The sequence below is a fragment of the Tympanuchus pallidicinctus genome, unplaced genomic scaffold, assembly GCF_026119805.1.
Source record: "Tympanuchus pallidicinctus isolate F22 unplaced genomic scaffold, pur_lepc_1.0 scaffold14, whole genome shotgun sequence".
NCBI classification, from domain to species: Eukaryota; Metazoa; Chordata; class Aves; order Galliformes; family Phasianidae; genus Tympanuchus; species Tympanuchus pallidicinctus.
The window spans coordinates 9,306,752-9,329,539 of NW_026294659.1; the positions used below are offsets into that span (position 1 = coordinate 9,306,752).

Sequence of the window (22,788 nt, forward strand, 5' to 3'; positions counted from 1 at the left end):
TTCATTAATTCCATCGTGTGCTCAGAAAACCCCAGCAGGACTCCCTTCCAGCGCAAGAACTTCCGACTGTGAAATAAACCCCGCGTAACCAGATTAACTATGAGGTATGTATCAGCAAGGTCTTAGGCATTAATTCAAGTATTTTTGCCGTGCACTGCACATTGCCAGAGCCTGATTTCTGGACCAAGTGCTGCTCGCTGGCAGGCATAAACTCTCTGAAGTTTCCTGCCTTCTACCTCCCCCTGCATTGCTGCTCCTTGCTCAATAAATAAAAAAATATTATTATAGGTGCTGTCAAGGAGTCTTGATTCTGCTGTTAATAGCAACATTATCAATACCTTGTCTTTCAGTCTTACATAACTCAAAAGTGCCTGAACAGTTTTATTCTGGCATTACGGAAATGAATCATTTTTGGGTTGAGCCCAAGCATAGAAAATCTCACCTTAAAACTTCAGCATTCGTAAATTCAGAATATATTTAGCATGCAGAAACTGATGAGCAAGGTAGAAGTCTCCGCATAAGCTTAGCGCAGCCTTCCACCTAGCAAGTCTGTGCTGTACTGAATCACCAGATGATTACTGCCTGTATGAATGACTTCAATTATAGCATTATTATGTTATTTATCATTTGACAAATGAAGCAGGACGACGGCCTGTTTGCATCAGGTGCTGTACAAACATTTGGATGTGCTCAGACAAGATCCCGAGGACTATCCATAAAGTCAATGGGACTTGAGTGGGAATCTTCTGACAATGGCCGCTTTCTCTGAGCAGCCTGATCTACGACCACCGTAGCAAATGCTGCGCTCTGGTTTGCCAGCGAGCAGCCTCTTCAAACTCCTGGTTTTCTCTGCATTCTCCCCTGCAAAATGAACACAGAGGGAAAAAGTCAGTATTAAGTCTGTTGGTACAGACAGAAGCTGTGCATGCTTTTGCTTAAGAAGTGGAGAGTGAGAGGGCTTGGGTTGTTTGGGATTTTTTTGGAAAATGATGAAATCTTGAGCTGTCCTGGCTTTCAAACATTTTTATTGTTATAGCCACCTAAAATATATTTTATGACACAGTTTAAAGTCATGTATAGCCTCTACTGCAATTTCAATACTTTATTACAGTTCCAATTCTTTATTTGCTATGGGGAAATCTAATGCATGATAACAACAAAGTTCAGTTGGTGGTAAGCTGGGACCATCCCGTTGTTAGTGAGTGTTTACTTCTCTCCTCACAGAGGCAAATGTCAATCATTGATCACTGTGTTCTGCACTACGCAGGCAAGTTCATGCTGCCAGGGCCTTCGTCATACCTGCTCTGCAGATCACAGAATCATAGAATCATTAAGGTCAGAAAAGACCTCTCAGATCACTTAGTCCCACGTCAGCCCATCACACCATGCCCACTGCCCATGTCCCTCAGTGCCACATCCACATGGTTCCTGAACGCCTCCAGGGACAGTGCCTGCACCTGTGCCACTGCCTCACTGCTCTTCTTGAGAAGAAGATGAGTCTTTACTTCCCATTTATACCAGTCTGGCACCTTTCAGGCATATTAGCTCAACTTTATGTTTTTCAGCAAGGGCCTTTGCACACAGCATGCATGTATCTACTATCACTCTGAAATATGGAAAAGGCCACTTACCAATTGGCCCAATTAATTCCCAAGCTTTCACTGAACTGAAATTTGAAAATGCAATGCATTATTTCAGTGTGGCCTGCAAATCCCACTCTTTAGATCTATCCACACAAAGTCCTTGCTAAGTCATTGTTTTTCTGGTGACATTCAGCCATTTTAAGAGCCACAAGAGATGGCAGGGATGAAAACGTGCAAAAATTACTTTTGTCCTTTCTCTCATCTGACTCTGTCAGGAACGAAGGGCTCACAGCTTGGAGAATTCATGTCTATCTGAGCCCTACGGTGCCATCTATCCCATTTTATTCCAAATAATATCCATGAAGACGTTCAGCTTGTTAGCAATGAAATGCTTAGCTGACATTGATTTTGGAGCAACACGGTGCTGAATAAAAGCCGTTGCTGTTGCTACTGAGCCATTGGATATAATGCAAGAGCATGCTCAGATGCTGGCGGAGATGAGAGCCTCCAAAGTGCATGTGTTAATGCTGCAGTGAAAAAGCAGCTCATCCCACAGAGAATATCTCTGGCTTTTTTGGTTCTTAGAGATCTGTGAGCATCATCTTTTCTCATGCTAGTATAGCATGCTTTCTATTTTCACAAGACTGTGAGGGACAGTGGAATCATTTCAAGCCAAATCCGTCGTGTGAAAAAACAATTAACAGTGTTTCCAGAAGAGGAAAACTTTAGGTCTTCATCACAGATTCTGCGGTCACAAGCAGTCCACATGCACTTTTCCTTCTGACAACAATATTTGGAATGGTATAATATTCTGTATTGCAACTTTTATTTCTAAATTCCACAGGTGAGGGATGCACAGCAGCTTTTAGCTCTGGAATATATACATATGTGATAGATAAAAGACAAAGGGCCCTCTAGTCTCAGAAATATGTTCCCCCTGCCTGTGCTGAAGTCGTCATACTTTAATTTTTTTTTTTCCTTAAGCTTCACAGAACGAGTTTCTTCAGATTCTCCTTACAGAGCAGGTTTGACAGATCACAAATCATTATTCCAGACATTTTTAAATCCTTTCTGCGTTTGCAATAGCCTTTGGAAAGCAGACAAAGAGGAGAGAAGGAGCTAAACCTTTCTGTTGTCTACCTTATCTCCTCCCATGAGCACTACCCAGAGCAGCACATCAACTCCCACTTGCACTTACATACAGCTTCCTGCACCGATGGCATGGCTCTGCTCACATTATGAGCAGATGCAGGAGTTCATTTGCTCTCATTCACACCAGCATAACTATTGGAGCTGGTGCACAGTTACAGCCCTTTTTGAAGTCACAGTTCGTGTGCCCCCTCAGAGCTGCTACTTTCAAAAATACTCCCTGCTCTAGAAATGGGACTAGATTCTTTACTTTCCACCTCACTGTATCAGAAGCACCCAGACTCTAAAGCTCACTTCACCAAGTGATGCAGACTCTCTGTAGAATTTGCTTACATCATCTCCATTCACTGCACCAGCTGCAAACTGCAGCACAGTAATATTTTCCCCAACACACAAGCCCACATCCAGTGACTTCAGTGGTCAGATTGGTGCAGAAAAGAGCAGAATATGACCTTATTCTGTAAGCAGATGAAAATGACAAGGTCTCGTGCTTTTTCTGCCGCAAGGCTTCCTCTGCTGCAAGAGCAATGTATCTCTCACGATCCGAGTCCACCAGCTCTGCTCTGCAGCACCCTAGATTTCAATCTTCAGATTCAGACGCAACGGTGGAGATCCAGCCTACAACTTCCGTTCTGACTCCTTTCCAGAGTATGGCTTCAATGGCAGACACAGCATGAGAGCAGCTGATCAAACGCCGTTTTCATTATTCAGGCTGATTTCTTGAGTTCCTCACCAAAACCTTGAGTGTAATGGATAAGATCTCTGACAGTGCATGACACAAACCCAGACTCCCATTTCAGCTCAAACCTGAAGATAAGGTTAACTCAAATCTGTGTCTCAACACTGCTAACACATCCAAGAGATGGAAGAAGTCATCACCACCCCCTGTCATTTCCTTAAAGAGTAGGTGGAGACAAAGTGTGTATGGTGCATCCAGACAGTACCAGCTTCACCGTGATTGTGCAACAGCAGGAAATGCCACAGAGCCATTAGTGTATTTCAAAATACATTATAAATCACAGAACAGACATCAAATATTTTTTCCCATGGGATCAAAACAATGAAAAATGGGTATTTCAGTTGCTTAAAATGAAGAAAACTTAACCTAAGTTTACACACCACTGTGCTTTATCCATAAAGCATTATAACACTGCAAGATCTGAAGAACTTCAGAAAATCCAGATAGAGCTCATCTCTTGATATATGGGTTTGCTTTTGAAAACTTCACTTTGGAGGCAGGAGAGATAGCCAGACATGTCCTGCATCCCAGGCTAATTGTACAAGAATATTTATTCCATTCAGTAAGTGTGCATCTGGTAGCAATGATTGCAAAGCCTATAAGAAGGCTGATACTTCCTAGCAAGTGACATTTTTATGGTTAATAGAAACTGTCATAGAAACCACTTGGAGGGGGATATGTACAGGCTTGATTTTCAACTTAACAGTAAATCACTTCAGATTAGAATTAGATATCATGATAAAATCCTTCATCCTGTAAATTTCCAGAATGCAAACAGCAGAGGTTCTGGGAGAAACTGTGATAAAACTAGAAGAAAAGTTTCTCATTTGGTTTTGTCATCCACTGTGCCTGAGATCATGTCTTCTGCATAAATGATACCACATACAAATGTGCCTGCCCTTTCATTTGTTGCTATTGTGTTAATGATAGGAGGTAGTCCTTCTAGCAGGCCAGGGCTCCTTGAGCAAGAGATTGTTCAAACACAAAAGGGAAAGATGGGCATCTTGCCAGAGACATCACAGGCAGCATCAGATCTATGGTGCTGCAAGAACGTGAGTCATCCTCTGGGTTCCTACAAACATGAATGAGCACAAGCCCAGGGCCCTAGCAGGGCACACACCATCAGCCTGCAGAAATGAGGATGCGAGGGATGATGCCAAGGGTGATGGAGTCAGGCTGGGTTTTGCACCACCCATTCTTCAAAGGAGCCCATTGCCCACTAGCAAGTGCGGGGGCACTCCCAGAGCCCTATGGCGGTTGTGTGTCCAAACTGTGGGCCTCCACTCCTGTCCCCTCCTATATCTGTTCTCCTGGCCTCTCTGACTTCACTCTCCCTTGCTGTTTTTTGGACCTCACCCATGTACAACATGGAGATAAGGCCTCCCTCTTCCACTTTCGCTTTATTATCTTCACAGAGATGGAAAAGCTCCACAGGAATGTGGGGCAGCTCCTCAGAAAAAATACCTGTACAGTGCTCTGTATGGGACAGTGGGACTTCTGCAATGCTAGCAACAGCACTCTAGCATCAAAGATGCAGGGATATTTCACCAGGAAAACCCAAATTCTCTGCAGTTGGGAGGAAGCTCCATGAGAAAATTCAGTGAGAAACCAATGGAAGATAGAAACCTAGGTGTAAAAATGTTTGGGATGGAGTGTAGCTGCAGAGCCAGATTATATTCCAACTAACAAGGGTCCCGGAACCCTCCTCTCATGTCCAAGGGACATTCCTCAGCTGCTTTTTTTCAGCGGGGACCTGCATCCAGCAGAGACAACAAATAACCATTTCAGCAGAAGTTCCACCGTGCTGTACAGCATCTCTGCAGCCCTCGCCAAAGCAGCAGTCACACGCTATTTACCACAAGCTGGAGAATTCACTAAATCTGTCCTATTTTAAGTCAAACGAGGACAGCTTCAGCCCTCACAAGGACAGCCCTGCCAGCTGCCCTCCCTTTTGCAGAACAGGGAGAGGAAGGGGACATCCATCTCCAGCACCCAGGCTGAGAGCAGACAAGGAAGCACACGCAAGGAGACAGGTGGCTGATAAGGAGCTACAGTGGAAAGGCAATTGCACTGCACCTCTCACAGAGTACAGGCACGTGCAAAAGGCTGCTAGCAGTCTGAGCCAATTAATTTCCATATTCCCTTTCAGTCAGATCTGGAAACGAAGTGCGTTGCGTTCAACACGGGATGCTTAGTACGAGGTGGGGGAAAAAAAAAGGGGGGAGGGGGGGGAATGAATCAGCAATCAGTAAACTCAGAGGAGTGGCAGGATGAATCAGCATTGGCTTCAGGTGATGGAGGGAAAGAGGCATTTCTGCTCCACTGATTTGTGAAGCCTGATTGAAGAGAGCCCAGCACTGCACGGGAATGGGAGCTCTCTGATAGGCTGTGAATGCTACGAGGGGAAAAATCCAGCAGTCGTGCAGACTACATCTTCATTAAGCACATTTTGTCACCTCCCAGATGATTGGACATTTTTTGACTGACTAGTAGTAACATTATAGATGTTTGGGGTTTCTTGTTAGATTTTTTTTTTAAGTGTATGGTGACAGCATGTGGGGTAGTGAATTTTAAGCAAGGCTGCATGAAATTCAATCACTTAATCTTAAATTACAAGCCACTGGCTGCCAAAGCAATTTTTGAGATGGAAATTCTTCTGATTCACAGATTCCTTTGCCTCTTTTAAGGAACAAATGAGTAAACAAACTATGAAAATGTTATTTGCTTTTTCAGAATTTGCTAGCAGGGAAAGATTAAATTTCTTCAGTGGTATTTGACAGCGCCTGCTTTCACCTCTGTAGCAGGTAGCTGGGAGAATATGATTCATGATGAATAGATATTGTTTCCAACACTCCTCTGTTGTACAGCCAAGAGATGAGCCTATTGTCTAAAATGTTGAAGGGATGTTAATTAAGGTAAACCTCCTCTTGTGCCCTTGAAAGTACCTGAGGAAGCAATGGGCCAAATATGTTTTTGGAGTATGTATCGAAGGGTTTGGTGATATTCTGGGAGTCCTTAGTCAGACAGGTAACTCCTCTCGGGATTACTCTGGGATTACTCACAGAAGTAATTGTTGTAGACTCAAACTCTTCTGTGCCCACTCTCCAGCAATCAAGTTGTAGGAAGAGCACACTTAAAAGGAGATAAATAGCAAAGCAGGAATGATCAAGTGGGTACATAGGGGAATTAGGCCTTCTGAAAACCTGACCCTGAGTCTTATGCCCCCACAAGACAACCAAGACAAGTAGATGGTCCTGTCTGCAGGACCTGTTTGCAGATCCTGTCTTTCTCTAATTCTGATTCTGGTCTCATTCTAGCACAAACCGGAACCCTGTGGTACTAGTTTCATACATATGCAAGTGACCTTAGCCCTGCCTGCAGCTCCCCTACCCCTTGTACTCTGCAGCCCTCCAAGGGACAAAGATCCAGAAACAGGGAAGAGACCCCTACTCTCCCCTGGGGAATTGTGCTCTGGAGTAGCACACCTTCCCACCTCACCTCATGAGGTGGCAGTGAGGGTGACCAACACATCAAGGACTGTTTGGCTCTCTGATGATGGGGCATGGTGAGTGTCGCTGTGTCAGGTGATATTTCACAGTAGCACATACGGAGGAAAAGAGAGACGGCACTATAAACACTAAATAGTGTTTTGAGGAATAAACATTACAAACCAATTTATTACAGGGGATTTTTGCTCATTTGTTTATTTTTGAGATACATCAGACCAGCCTGAGACAGTCCTACACGGTCACCCAAAGAAATAATTACCAAGCAGATAATCTTCTCTTAATAAATGGTACGTATGTGATCACGTACATCCCTAAATTTTATTCAACCCAGAAAAAAGGCTACAAAACAAACACGGCTTTCTTATTTTCCCCTCTCCTCCTTTATTTCATGAATCAGGGCATCCATGCATTATTGAGGCTTCAACACGGAGCTGCCTTTAGAGCACTCTCTGTACTGGGGATTACGTGTGGATTATTGCCGAGAGATCATTCAGAATCAGAGCTGAGCGTTTACCCAGAAATCATCTGTAATTCCAGTTGCCCCTCATTTTGGCTAATAACGGATGTAAGGACAATTGGATCAGCACTGTGTACCTGTCAGCCGCGCCGAAATTCCCAGTGCAGTCCCGAATTGTGTGCTGTACGATTACCGAGGGAAGCTCAGCGCTGCGCCTTATCTTTTTTGTAAATCCTCTTAATGCAGTTGCTGCCGGATCCCCCACGCACTACTGAATCAGCACCTTCTGTCAATCACAGGGAGGGGAGCCCTGCCTGTGGAAGAACTGATTCAGCAGGGCTGGGGACCACCACGCACCGCCATCCCGAGGAAAGGAGATTTGCAGATCGCTGAACGTGGACGCGGACGCAGGAAAAACAACGAGGAGGAATGAGGGAGGAGGAAAAGAGCCTGAGGGAGAGGCTGCTGGAGAAGGGAACGGTGTGGGGAGCAGAGTGCCTAAGAGAGCTGCGACAGCAATGTAGTGCTGCCAATGTGACGTCAGACATCCACTGCGGGAGCACCCCTCACCAGGAGCAGGCCACACACGCTGAGCCCGCTCTTTGACAAGTCAACCTTTCCCAAGCCCAACCAGAAGGATTCCTAAAACCTCACCACCGCAGCAGTGCTTTTTTTAAACAAATCCTCCCCTGACTGGCAGTAGGGGAAAAGAAAAAGGAAAAAAAAAAAGAAAAAAGTTCCTTGGATGTTATCCGTTTTGCATGCACATAAAAGATGAACTTCCCTTTGGAAACAGAATGTGCAGAGTTACGGCTTGAAAGGGGCCTCAATTTGGCTTCGACCGGGTGCAACTAATTGCAGTTGCAAGCGGTGGCAGGTGCGAGCAAGCAGCTGGGCACCCCCTGCCCCCGCGCAGCCTCCCCCGGGGAGGCAGCAGGGAAATGACGGAGGGCAGGGTGACAAGCGGCCTGGCTGTGGGGGCACCGTGGGTGTGGGGTCAGCTTGGCTGCTCCGTGTCTGAGCATGGTGCTCTCAGTGCAGGCAGGGCTCGATGGCCTGGTGACCCGCATCTCCTCATGGCCTCAGAAGGCCCTAGAAAGCTTAGGAAGGTTCTGGGAGTCCCCAGAAGGCTGTAGGCTGTTACCAGGCCTCTCCCCTGGATGACTTCACTCCTGGAAGAGGCCATTTCTTCCCCTGGGAATCTGTAGGGTGATCCTTGCCCCAGCCAAACCCAGCGTATCACAGCCAGGTTGTTCTGTCACTGCCTTTCCTGAAAGATGCTTTTGCTCGCAATACTTTAGGACAGACAATTGCATTTGCCATCTTAATTCTTTCATTCATTTCATGTCTTTTAAGAAGTAATTGAATCACAGAGATAATGCATAGGCTTTCACAAAGGTGGATCTACAATCCCAACACCTTTAACTTTCCCTTCCCGTTCCTATCCATCCATCCTCTTTTTCAGCAGTGCGGAGGTGGGACAGAGGACGAGCCCATTGGGCTGGCTATGGGCTCCCTGTGCAGCATCATGACCAAAGGGCTGACTCAAGCCAGGCCTAAGCTCTTGTGAAACACAAGCAGTGAAGGACATCTCCAAAGTCATTCCTGAAAGAGCTGGAGCCAGGCTCTGAGCAACCTGATGTAGCTGTAGGTGTCCCTGTTCATTGCAGGAGAGTTGAACTAGATGGCGTTTAAGGGTCCCTTCCAACTCAAACAATTCTATGATCTTTCAGGGGAGGAAAAAAAAAGAAAAAAAGGAAAAAAGAAAAAAAGAAAAAGAAAACCCTAATCCTGATTTAAAGTCGGTGTTTGTCCCCATAGTTCTTGACAATTAGTTCCACTGGTTAATTACCCTCACTGTTAAACATCTGCACCTTATTTATAGTCAAAATTTTGTCTGGCTTCCAGCTTCCAGTTGGATCATATTACAGTTGCATCAGCTTGACTGAAAAGCCTTATATTATCACATTTCTGCTCGCTATGTCAGTACTCAGAGACTGCGATCAAGTCATCCTCTCTCTCAACTTTGTCTTCGTTAAGCTAAACAGATGGAGTGTCTCCACCAGTCTGTCACTACACACCACGTTCTCCAGTACTCAGTCATTTTGTTCTGTGGACTTTCTTGGGCTCCTCCTCACCCCAGCCACAACCTTCCTGAACTGTTAGATACACTGATCTTTTTTAGGGTCTTTCCTTTCTAGATAGGAAGTCTAGGATTCCAGGTAGGATTACAGCCTATACTCTGTTTCTGGATGTAAGTCTTTAAGTCTGACTGCACAGAACAACACATTTGTGGTTTGCATCCATCTCATTAAACAGCCCAGCCCATACTGTCTTGGTGACATATCCGTTTTACTCTTTAGCCAGTATTCTCAGTATTACAGAGTTTTTTGGGACTGGGGGCTCAGGCATCACTTTCCTCTGCTGAAGTTCCTCTTGCATGAATGGATGGAGGCAGGGAACAGGAATTGCAGTGAAGGCGGGGGGGAGGGCAGTACTTAGCTTTTGCTTCTGAGTTATGATGAAGGCCTAATCTTTTCCACTGCAGTCCATAATGCTGAATGGTTCATTTTGATGATAAAATAAGTTATCCTTATGGATGAATAGTGGCTAGATAGCCAGTAGTTTTTGGCTTCCCTTCACCACAGTGTATGACAGAGATACCCTGCCTAGCTGTAAATAACCTGGGTATCTAAAGCACCACTGCATCACAGAGTCTAGCCAGGGCACGTGATGCTGTTTCTCACCACTTCCCATGGGACTCACTACCTGCCGTGGATTCCCAGATAGCAGCAAGTATGCCACTAGTGGTTCACAAAGTGCTTCACGGAGGGCCACCAAAAATCCAAGCTGGTGTTGCTTGTACTTTTTTTCTAAGGGAGACACAAAGCAGCTTTCCCTATGCCTGCACATGACACAGAACAGGGACTGCAGCTCTACAGCACAAGCTACTTTCGTTTGCATAACCACATACACAGCATGGGAGCACACGCAGCTCTGAAGCACAGAAATGCAACTGGCCCGGAGGCCTATCTCCCAGCTCAGGAGCAGAACTGTAGCCTTATTTCCCCACAGTTCCCAGAGCTGTGTACTAAACCCTGAGCCTGCACTGCTGGTGAAACCCCACACAGCAGGATCAAGGTTTCTAGGTTGTCAGTCCCCAGGTATCTGGCAGCCGGCCAGGAGTGAGCCAAAAGGTAGTCGTGTTCCTGGATAGCAACAGGGCATTGCTGTCCAATGACAGTTGGCAGAAGGGTTTCGGAGGCAATTGCCCCATTGGATTTGCCCACTATGTGAAAATGCCCAAGGATGTCGGGGAAGTGCTGGTTACAAACACTGTGAACACTGCCGCTTTTTGATCACCTTGTTGGGAAAAGCAGCCATGTTGCAACTGGGGGTGACCTGTGTTTTGGGTATTGCACACGGAGCTGAAATTGTGCTGCACAAAGCCTTGCGACTCCTTACATGAATGGGAGCTTTGCCAGTGACCTCACTGGATCTATGATTTCATCATGACATCTGTCATGCATTAGCTACCTCAGTATCAATGTAACAGGCTGAAAACCAAGACCTGGCTTGTGCTAGTTCAGAGGCAGGGGAGGAAAACTGGATATCAGGATTTGGGGGACAGCCAGACCCAGATACAGCATTTTCATCATTGATATAACTGCACCAGGCGTGGGGACAGTGGAGCTCTTATTGTACTAACAAAAATGATCCCAAGTGAAAATACATTGGTGCAAAACCACTGCAGAGAGAGGCTTGGTTTTCATGTCAGTGCGATTGGGATGCACTGCCAAATTCACAAGTGCCCACTAGCATTCACTTCACTAACTCTTACAAAACACTGACTAAAATAAAAGTACGACATTGTTTCACTACCACATGGACTAAATCTTTGTTCTTATAGCATGAGACATTATTTTCAGTTGTAGAACAGCGTTTAAAAAAGCAGTGTAAACAATTGATCACAGAGATGTAAGTAAAATCAACCGCAGATGCACACACACAAAAAAACCCTAGAGTCTCCTCACAACTCTAAGAAATACCCCAAATATTGAGACTTAGCACAAGCCTGATAAACATTTCAGTGTTGAAATAGGAAAAAAGTCCTGGCTTGAAAACAGCTTTGCCTTTCTGCATTTTTTTTTTTTTTTTTTTCTCACAGTCCAAATAGCAGAGTGAAGAAGAATCCAATCCAATTCCCACAGGTCTCATTAACGAACCTGTAAAGGGAATGTGTTAGAATTGCTGAGGGCTCTCACTCCATTTAAAGCGTGTAACAAAACCAAGAATGACTTATCCTCACTGTTTTGGGAGCATATAAAGTTTGCACTCAGAACAATGCAGCTGGAAAACTCTGGCACAGACAGCACGCTGCATCTCCTGGGCTTCCCTAACTCGGTGCAAAGCCAGACTGCCTGTCCACAGAAAGTGGGGAACCTCCTCTGCCATCAGCCCCATTCTTTCCAGCAGGATGATTTCCAGCCCATTTCCAACTTCCCAGCTATTCCATGCCTCTTGGGTGCGTATCCCCACATTGGGCTTGCTTTTCTGAGTTGCACTGATGAAGTTTTCCACACCCCTGCTTAAGCTGAACAAGAATCAAGTGGTGTTATACACCAATTGTCCCAGGGACTGGCAGGAGGTTCTGGGCCTGGAGCACACTTTGCTTTTCCTCCTGCTGAAGAGGAGTGGGATGCAGTTCCTAGATGCAGCGATGATATTCAATGCTTAGGGAACTGCAGCCATTCATTCCCAGGTGTGTGAAATGAAGATCCTGTTAACCCACCCATGAACCAGCTTCACCTTTCCTTGCAGCACTTTGAAAAGATGCAGCCTAAGCTACAGTCTGGTTCTCCATTCTATTGCATTCTTCTGTCTCTATCCACTGGCTCTTCTGTGCCAGGCAATACCAGTGTAGCTGATCCAAAAGGAGCTCTCTGCACTGGGGATCCCAGCTCAGCACAACACAAGTAAAGGACCAGATGCAAACCTTTATTTTGGGCTCTTGCCATCTCCAATTGACATGAGGAGAGCTAATTTTGTTCCAAGGAAAATGAAGACTGTGTTTTACCTCCCACGTCCTTCACATAGTCTGTTTTTGTTTTCTGAGACTGGGGTTACTCAGGCTTTTATCTAGGTCTTATTTAGGAAAGCTGAATTGCTCAGTGTCTCCTGCTTCTTCAAATCCAGCCCCTGCTCTTCTCAGCAATCACGTCTTTTAATGCCATTTATAAACTGATCGAGTGCTGTCTAAAAACTGGTTCTATTTTTCTGTTGTTTCCACTGCTCATGCTGAAAAGATGCTTCAGAATCTCCTATTTCAGTTATGCTTTTTTTTTGCTTAGCACGATGGCAACTCCAAATAAGGGAAGGCAGTCCGAAAGGAATAAATAATATTGTGTGGAGAAGAAAAGCAACTAACCTACACATTATCATTAAACAACAGGACGTGACAGGCAGTGTAATGTTTCTGGTTTTGTTGTGAGTCAGGAAGATGAAGGTCATGTGATATCAGCTCTCTCTGCAGCACAATAAACCTTATTAACATTATAAGATAAAAATAAATATTCAACAATTATGGGAAAAAGGGTCACACGTTTGCATCTGCTAGGGATTATTGACAGCAGTCTGACATTACCGTCGGCTGAACCCACTACTCTGTTTTGTCCAGAGTTTCTAAAGCCATTATATAATGATCGGTCTAATAAAGTCTAGATTAGAGGCATTTCTCTTGTGGACAAAGAGACTGGCTTTTGGGTTGCCTCGTGGAGAAGCAATATTATCCTCAGGGAGTGAAAGGGTTAGTTGTCTCTAGCAGTGATGAAAAATGTAAACTGTCTGAGGCCATTTCAGACCTCTGGCAATATTTTATGCAAACAGGTTTATGTCTGAATTAACAAAGTTCTCTAACCACTTAGCCTGTTACAACACTGTTATTTTCCAACCCCTTCCTAGGAAAGTGTGTGCAAACCTAAATTTGGATTGCGTTTATTACCGTTTGCAATCACCTGGTGTCAGAGGCCACGTGAATCCTGTGAGTTTACCTGATTTGAGTCTGCTGCATCTAAATGTACCTTCCAACTTGTTTTTTCATGCTGTGCATGTCCAGAGTGTTTTGCAGTAATACCATAAGCCCCTACAAGTGCATAGAGTGATAGAAAGGAGCAGGGTAAGATACTGTCCCTTGGGTACTACGTAGCTAGGAGGAAGGTGCTGAATTTGAATCATCCTGCATCCACTGACCCAGCATCAGAATGCAAGCTGCCTTCCTTCTCTTCTTTTGTCCTTAAAAAGGGACAAGGGAGCGCTAGGGCAGAGGGAAGGTCACTGAACTAAAAGATGCTATTAAGGCAGGTAGCACTGAGGTCTAAGTCCTCTCTCACACCATTTTACAGCAGGCGTGAAGATTCAGCACATCTACCAGCTCCTGCCTGCCACAAGAAGGCAAAGTGTCTTGCCTTCTGCTGCTGCAAAGCCTGGGATCACAGACTGAGGAGTGAAAGACCTCAGCCCAGCTTCAGCTATTCTGAATGAGGCCCATGAGCTGTTCACAGCAGGGAGGCTGCCCAGCAGCCTGTGGAGTCCCCAGAGGCAGGAGTTACTAGTAGACACGGGGCACTGTGCAGGCACAGCCTGGCTTCCCCACACTGAGCTGGCCCAGCATGGTGCATCACCTCGTGTCTTCTATGGCTCATTGCCAGTTAATTAAAATCTGAAAACTTTAGTCAGCTGGAACACCCATCTTATTTTCGCTCTGTTTTGAGAAACATAGAGCTGATTTCAACCCTGGGGGGATCTGTCTGTGTTGGCCTCAGAAACTGTTTTCAATATTAAAAAAAAAAAAAAACTTTGCCTACAAACACTTTTTTTTTTTAACCTGAGAGGCAATAGCAGTTTCACTTGGCTACCAGAGGCAGGGCTCAACTGTTCTTTGAAGCCGGTTTGTACAAGGCAGTTTTGCAAACCATTTCAAAGAGAAGCTAAGGCCCCATTTACATTAGCATCTTTGTCAAAGAGGTTGTGTTTAGCTTCAGATCATTAGGGAAATTATAAGGCATTTTTCCTCTTGCCTGCTCAAGCCAGACCTGAGATCTGCGCTAGATTTGGGGCAGAAGGACAATACTGCAGTGCTGCAGTCTTGAAAGCAGCTTCCTCAGCTGTGTCAGGGCCCGCATAGTAGAGGAGGCCAGCCCTTGCAAGAGGTGAGGAAAGATAGTTTGGCTGATAGAGGCTTCCAGATAAAGACATGATGTTGATGGGTTGGACTAGATGATCTTTTCCAACCTTAATCATTCTGTGATTCTGTGACATATCCAGCTGTGTTACAGGCAGCTGGTGAATCACAGTCCCAGTTGCATTTTATCCAAAAGCAGCACGTGCACTCGGGACACCTTGCAAACAATACTGCTGACCCAGCTAGCAGGGCTGTAACTGCTGTGAGTACTGCTGCAGAGTTGCTCCCCTGATGGGGACTGGATGCTGTCAGTACCACTTGTTGCCCAAGGCCAGATAGGTTTGAGCTGAACACCTGATATCGTTTTAAATTCTTTGTCAACCAGATGGGGACACAGGCAGGATAGTGTGCCTCAGCTTTTAGAAGTCTTGTACCTGTAGCTTCTCCTTAGGATTCCTGCTTTCATTGAGATTAATGCAACTCGATAACCCGGGATTCGAATAAAAGCAAATTTTGTGAAGTTATGCAGAATAGATATGGTCCAAATGAGCTTTGGCCTATCTACATTAGCAAAGAAGTGACTTGACTGGCCACCCACGTGAGCAATTTTTGCGTGTCTGCTCGCAGATGCCCCAGTATTCGCTGCTTTAGTCTGCTATGGCATCAGTTTCCAGGAGTAGTTCACTACAACAGGGTTACAGCAAGAAAGATCTCCAGGTAGGGGCACAGATCCTGCCCAATCTTAAATGCATAACATCTATCTGTAAGCTTCTGTATCATATGGAAGTTCAGAAGCAGACACATGGAAGCACATGGACCTCAGTTTGGAGCATGCATTGCATTGGGTTGCATAATTGCTTAGGATTGTCACATCCCTTATGAAAAGATAGCATCTGTTTTATTTTCCTTGGAGGAAGAATACATATTTGTCTTGACATTACTAAAGAATCAAATCCTCCATTGTGTCCAACTGACTATTAGCTTTTACTGCATTTAGACTCTGCCTGAGTAACACTTTTCTACAGTGCTTCTAAATCCATGAATACATGGTTGAGCTTATGTCTGGAGACATAAGGATTCTTCCACATAACTCTGACACTATTCTCATTCCTTTGCCTAACAGTTTAGTCCATGAGCAAAGTACTAGCCACCAGCAATCCATACCGCAGTCCCAAGGGGCTTCAGAGGGAGAGAAAGGGTGTACTTCTGGGGCAAAAGCTTGCTTTTTGCTGTCTTGTGCAAAATTTTAATGAGAATTCAGCATTCAAGAGTGCCTTTTTCTTATTTGTTGTATCTCAGAGTGGTCCCCTAGCCAGTGCTAGTCAGTGGAAAAGTCATCATCCTCTCCAGACCCTTCTGATACTTACTCTCAACCTGAGCTAGCCTGCTTTAAAAGGACACGGTCTCTTAATTTTAGATCAACAACGTTTTGCTTTTAGCCATTTACCTTGAGATCACTCTTACGTCAGGTGAAAATAAAATCCAAATGTAAATATTAATATGCAACTCCCAAAACAGACCACACAGTTTAAAAAGATGCACACACGGAAAGGCTCCAGTCTTTCCGTAGCCATTCTGGTAGGTCCAGAGAGACTCAAAGCTTTCCATCAAAACGCATTCACTTCTTCTCCAAAAGCTTAATTACCTTAAGTGTTTCAAAAGGCAGTCTTGCTGTTCCTCCAATGAAAACAAGCATTCTCACTCAGAGATGCAAATGTCAATGCACCAGACCAAAGCATCGCATCCTGTTCTTGTCTTGACTAAATCAGCAACTCCTTCACTTAGTGAGGGTCAAATCCTCCTTCCCCTGAAAAAAAAAAAAAAAAAAAAATAAGTGATGCAGTGTGACTCATCTCCAGTGCAAGTGCCTCTGTCTGTTACGTGCTGTATTTTATTTCGCTCCAAACATTAGCCAACACACTTACTACAAGCATCTGCTAGGGACAAGCACACATCGTTCATTAATCATTCTTGACTGAGACCAGACATCACAGTCGTTGTCTAGTTGTGCAAGGTGACAGTAGGACGGAGGGGTTGTACCCTAACATTCTCTTTTCAAGACAACAGGAACAGTCTTATTTCCTACTTGCCCCAGGCTCCGACCCCTGAGATACGTGTTCCCATTCCCTAGCAGCAAGGGAAGAATAAGTGTACATAAGCAGTACATAGGAAAGCTGCACTGATACACTGTCCTCCATTTGTAGGGCAGATGTTGGCTACCAGCAATGCTGCCAGTGCCCATAGAAAGGGAAAAAGAGAGTAGAAAGTACTCTTCTAGCTAAGCCTGCGTCTAACCTGGTCTCTTTGGTTTGTGGCTATCTGTGAGTTCTGAACACCACTGTATTCCACCTTTCCTCTGTTTCAGAAAGTTGCATGTAGTGTTGTGAAGCAGATACTCCCAAGCCCTCTCTTAGAAAGACGATTCATTTATTTTCATGCAGAGACAGGAAGAAAAAAACCAACACTTAGCACTAAACAGAGTGTTCTCAAACGTGATGTTTAGCAGTGCGCCTGGCAGAAGAATGGCCGGACAAAGCTACTTGGTCACCGTGACAAGGTGTTTAAGGGAAAATGATGAATGTCCAGAATTGGCTGAACTTGGTCCCTTGAAGACCTTCTCTAGACCTGCGTTGGGCATGAAAGCACTCCAGCTGCTAATCCTCTGCCCAGCATTGTGAAGATTTCTCCACAAAATTTTCTTCCACTCATCAGAATCATTCTTCCACTCATTCACCAATCCCTGTTCTATCAGGGCCTACAGCTGACAGTTTACAAGCATAATAGGAATGCCTTGCCAGCCTTCCTCTCCATGGGCCACAATTTATCCTGTCTTTCAAGAGGCATATCCTTTTTTAAAACCTTCCCAAGTCCAATGGAAGAGTCAGAAGCTCTCTGCACAGTCTAGGGCATTTGTCAGGGCAGGTCTGTCCAGCCAACATGCATAAAATTGCAAGAGGCTCTGCAAAAACCCTCATCAGAGTCAAATTAAATTGCTGTATTTTTCTTCAAGGTCATTTTTAAAACTGCCTTCTGCAGGGAGACCTTTCTAGGAGGTTACTCTCATCTCCTGCCAGAATCAGAGATCCGTATTTCCCTTTAGCACTCTCTCACTGATTGCACTCCCTGTAGAAATTACTCTCCTTTATTTGAGGCTAATACACTCAGCTTTCTCAAGCCCAAGTCAAAGCAAGCTTTTGGGGCCTGCATAGATCCCCTGTGGAATCAGAAGGGCAGCATGCAGACACAGGAGCTCCTCTGCGTGCAGCTCAGATCCAGCTTAGTGTTCCCATCTCTTCCCCAGTCAGATGGATTAGAAGAGAACCAGCTACCTGCTACAATTCTGCGAGGAGGAGAAGTTCAGGATGGTTTTCCTGTCTTGGATAAAACTCACATCTGGCCTTTCCTTACATAAAAAGCTGTTTTGAAAGACAAATTATTGATTTTGAATGATAAGGTGGCATCAAACAGCACATTCATGTACTGCTGAATGATTTCTCAGTGGAAGATGCACCTCATCGGGCCCATCTGCTTCATGGTACAGTGTGATCAATTCATTCTGTTGCCCTCAGTCTCTTCACTCTTAGGCTGGTTCTCCATTTGTGTTCCCACAGTGACTGTAACAATTCCCCCTCATTTGTACCTAGAAGAGAAGACACAGAGATTTAGTTTTCAAAAATAAAGGAAGAGCCTTTCCAGCACAATGTAGCACAACATGGTCTTTTATCCCACAGGGACAACTGTAAGGGAGCCCTCCTTAGGTGTGCAGTGCTCCTCAATTACAGCTTTCTTTTCCAAATAGGGCAATGAGGGACTGAAGCAAATTTTTAAGCTTCTTGGTGCTATCTCTGCCCCTGTGGCATCTCTATGAAGGAATGACAGTGGATTAACCACAGACTAAGAGGAGGAGAACTAGCTTAGCAAGCCATGGCCAATTTTTCCATCTCCTGGTGCAGCATAGCGTGTTGGAGTTCGATCCAATCTGCGCACTGAATTCCACGCCCTCGACCTCTTTGCTTTTCACTTATGCCTCTGTCACAGTTAGCCAGATACCATCAGATAGGCCAGAAGTGAGCTGTTTCACTGTGGGTGTGCTTCAGGAGGAGCTTAATGCGAGCTCTGACCAGTGACAGCTTTTGGGAAGAAACACTTGACAGTAGGAAAAAAAAAGCCAAGTCTAAGCATGAGAAGAAAGCTGAGACAAAATTCCCCATAAAAGGCCATCTACTGCTTACACCCAGCTCTCCTTAAACAGGAAAACCTCTTAAAAGACCTCTGCTGATTTTGACTCTTTGAGGCTCCCTAGATGTACTTCTATGCGTGTGAAGCAGAGAGAGGGAAAGGCATGTCAAAGCATTGCTTTCTCTCTACTAACGGTTGCAAACAGACCCAGCACCTAGAGCATGAGATAGCATCATGCCTGATTTACATCAAAGCTACTGCTACCTCTTCTTCACAAAGAAAAAAAATCCAGCATACGTTTCAGCTACTTAATTCTCAGCTCTAGGTACAGCACAAAGCAGCATTCAAGCCATGGATAATCACATCGGAGAACACCCATCGAGTGATCAGGTGCTACTTATCGTTCAAAAAAATCCTCCGTTTTATGACCTCCCATTACCCAACAGGGCCCTTGGCCCTTTGACTGATAGCAGGTGCTAAGTATTTACAGCCTTCTGCACTTTCCTTCTATACACTGACTGTATTGCTGTACAATTTCGAAGCTTCCCTGAGATTGCTAAGCACTAGCAAAGATCAAGCCCCATCCAGGGGTAGAAGACGGTGAACATTCCACGTGTGCTGGTGTTACAGCACTGATGCTACTTTGCCAGCATTAATCCTCAAGTAGAGGGAGGATCCAGGCGCAGCGCATTGTATGCGCATGCCCTTACATTTGACATCTCCTGAGCTCACACGAAGTTAACCTGTCCATTCCTGTGCCTTCACTGTTGTTGTAACATCGGCACTAATTTTTCTAGGCCGTAGAAGGAGAGTTCAATTTTCTCTTCTTCAAAAAAAGTGGTTTTTCATGGTTTGTTTCCATAAAGCCCAATGCATTATGCATTATCTCATTCAAAGGTAAATAGTGGATACACACATGGATGAAAGATTAAATCCTGGAAATTCTAAACAATTGGCAGGAGGCATAACCATGGCAAATTGATTCTGCTACCCCTCTGCAAAAAAGAAATGAAAGAATATTTGTGCATTTTTTAAATGACAGGTAAGATTTAAAGACGTGGGGTTTGGCTTCTTTGATTCTTCTTTTTTTCTTTTTCTTTTTCTTTTTTTTTAATGAAAAAAAAAAAACAAAAAAAAAAACCCCAGTGATTATCAGAAAGTTCCTTGAGTTCAAAAGATTATTTAAAACAAAACCTGTGCCAACTTCCCTTACTGCCCATCTGCAGCATTACCAGTCTAAGTACCTGAATAACAAGGACTGTATCTATCACAGCAATGATGCAGAGAGGCAAACAGTGGGGCAAAGAGCTCCATGCAAAAACAGAAAATAGTCCTTAAAGAAAATTGTATTGCCGCAAAGAAAAAGGTTAATTTGAATACGTAGGTGGTCTTGCTTGATTGGTTGGTTTTGTGTCAACCCTGACCCTACAGTAACCCCAGTCCTGCTGATCAAAGGGATTATGCTGCAGGCTCCAGGGCTGTGTTTGTAGTCTCTGTGCATTTCCTCTCATGGTGTGGTAGTTTGCTGTCTGAGGACATCAACACTCCTGCTGCCCTTCATCTGGACTCAAAGGGCTTTAAGGTGTTGATGTTCAGCCTGGTGACACAAGATGTTATTTTTTGTCCCGTGTCCCAGACTGGCAGAAGGAAAACCAGTCAGTGACAGCACTGTCCACAGAGAAGGTAAGGAGCTCTGAGCTCACCAGGTATCAACACTGCTCCGCCTGCACAAATCTGATGTCAAGTTGATCAAACAGGCAATTTTGATGACTCTCTGCTTCTTCTCTACCCAAATATTGACTGCACCCAGTGCACAGCACTAAGAGCAGACACAATAAAGAAAAGCTCTGCTGCTGCCCATGATAGCCAGTAGAGTAGCAATTCCATTTCATGGCCACTGGGGCCAGGCAAGCCTTTTTATTCTGTCGCTGTTCACCACATCAGACTGCATGTAAGCATGCATATGTGTATAGGTGTGTACACGAGCTCATGTTGGCTGGAAGGAGGTGCGGACCCACTACCCTTTGCTAAAGGCCACCTTGCTTCCCCATAGGCAGATATGCACTCTTGCATATAGCCTGGCCATCTGCAGTCTAATTCACCCTGCATCTCACCTGATGCCATCCCTCCCTTCCCTAAATAAAGGAACTGGGAAGCAGCATGGCATTGAGAACCAGCTCTAGTAGCAGATCAGAGGAGCCTGAGCTCACATGGTCACGCTAGATGTAAAGCAGGCTTATTCCCCCTGTGCTCTCCCATGCCATCCCATCTGCACAGGCTGGTATCTGCACCCTTGCTTCCTGTTGATCACATACACTTCAGCAACCCCACTGCTGGCATCCATCAACCAGTCAAGGCTCCACATGTTTCCAGACAGCCCTTATTCCAATTCCACATTGTTACCCTGGAAAAAAATTCTCAACTCCTCTCTAGACAGGGGTGGGAATCAAAACATTCACAGCAATATAAGGCCACTGCTAATAAAGTAACTTTACTGAGGATGGATGCATGCCTGTCTTTACCCTATGCCCTTTCAGTTTGCCTGAAGAGGGCATGTGGCTCCTCTGTTCCTGTCTAAACACAGGAAACCGGCCAGCTGCATGATCTGACATTCTAAATTTGAGCAGCATCTCCACTGCTTCATCCTGCCTCTGCAGAGCAGGCAGCGAGCACGCACCTGCAGCTCGGGTTTTGCCTCTCACTGAGGTCACCAGTTTGTCATCCGCAGCCCTGAATGCTGCGCAGCAAGGAGGAGCACGTCTGCGAGTGCATTCCTGCAGATGAGGGGAAATGCAGGGTGGAGCAATAACCAGCAGCTGACACTGTTTGCCACGCACTTGCTCACCACGATGCTCAGGACGCTGCCCGCTCCTTGAATGTTTCCTTGATTACTTATTCCCAGCTCACTCACACACACAAACACACACTCACCCGCTTCTCTCAGAAGACCAGAAAGACGAGCTACCAGGGAAACAATAGCATTTCTCCTACTCACAGCTGTGTGACGTTTGTTTTTGTTTCTCCAGCTGGCTTTTCTATGCTAGCAGAACATCTCACTCCTCAGATTTTTACTTCTCTTGGCTCTTCTTGACAGTGTTAGACACGGCCATCAGTAGACACAGTTCTGAGCAATCACCGAGGAAGGTCAGGGAAATGCTCCTTTTCCCTCTGCTTTCTTTTTCAGTCTGGAAGCTGTCAGCAAGGCCTCATGCATCACTCTCTTTGAATTCCTACAAAGATGGAGTTTGAACCTTTTCAGACCTTTAGTAGCTAATAATAACTGGGACACTGGTCACATCTCAGCCCTCAGAGTGGGTCTGTTCTCTGCAGCTTTTTCTTATGCACTGTGGTAATTGTGTCAGAATTCAAGGCAGTCCCACCGGTGCTGAGGTTTCATCTGCCATTCCCAGGGGATTTCATTACTCCCGCACAACCCTTTTTTCCTAGCAAGATTTCACATTGCCAGAAAAGTTCCTCTGTTGTTTGCAAGTACGAGAGTCACCTGTCCCACAGCTGCTGGATATAAAGGGGCAGAGTGATGGGGTCTGTCTGGTTGTTCTACTGTCACTACAGTCAAGAGAATGTTTTTTTTTTTTCATTGAAAAATGTTGTATTTTTTTTCCCCCATTGTCCCAAAATGATTGTTGGATTCAGTGTGGACTTACCAAATTGCTTCCCCAGAAAAAAATATCATGATTATATTCACAAAGCTGAGAGGAAGACAGCCACTTTTTATTCACTCATAAAGGATGTGGGAGTCCTGGGTTTAATTTCCTCCTCTGCCTGGGGGAACTAGAACCAGCATCACTTATCTCCCAAGAGAATGCCATAAGGTTGTGCTGTGCTGCATACTAAGGTGGGTTCTTCTTACTCCTCACCACTGATGTGTCCTGATTTGTGCAGAAGGTCTTTCCAGACCCTAGTAGAGACACTCATGGACACGATTCACCCTGCTTCCCCAGTTTGTGCTAATGAGTACTGCACTATTAAGG

General features: G+C 45.0%; 1 long non-coding RNA gene across 1 annotated transcript; it reads right to left on the reverse strand.

Moving 5' to 3' along the window:
* Positions 1-454: 454 nt before the first annotated feature.
* LOC128076410 (uncharacterized) lies at positions 455-22,015 on the reverse strand. Its single transcript, XR_008204373.1, has 4 exons — positions 21,792-22,015; positions 17,947-18,257; positions 16,263-16,424; positions 455-861 (listed from the first exon to the last, which is right to left on the reverse strand). It is a non-coding gene; the product is annotated as an uncharacterized LOC128076410 (long non-coding RNA).
* Positions 22,016-22,788: the final 773 nt, after the last annotated feature.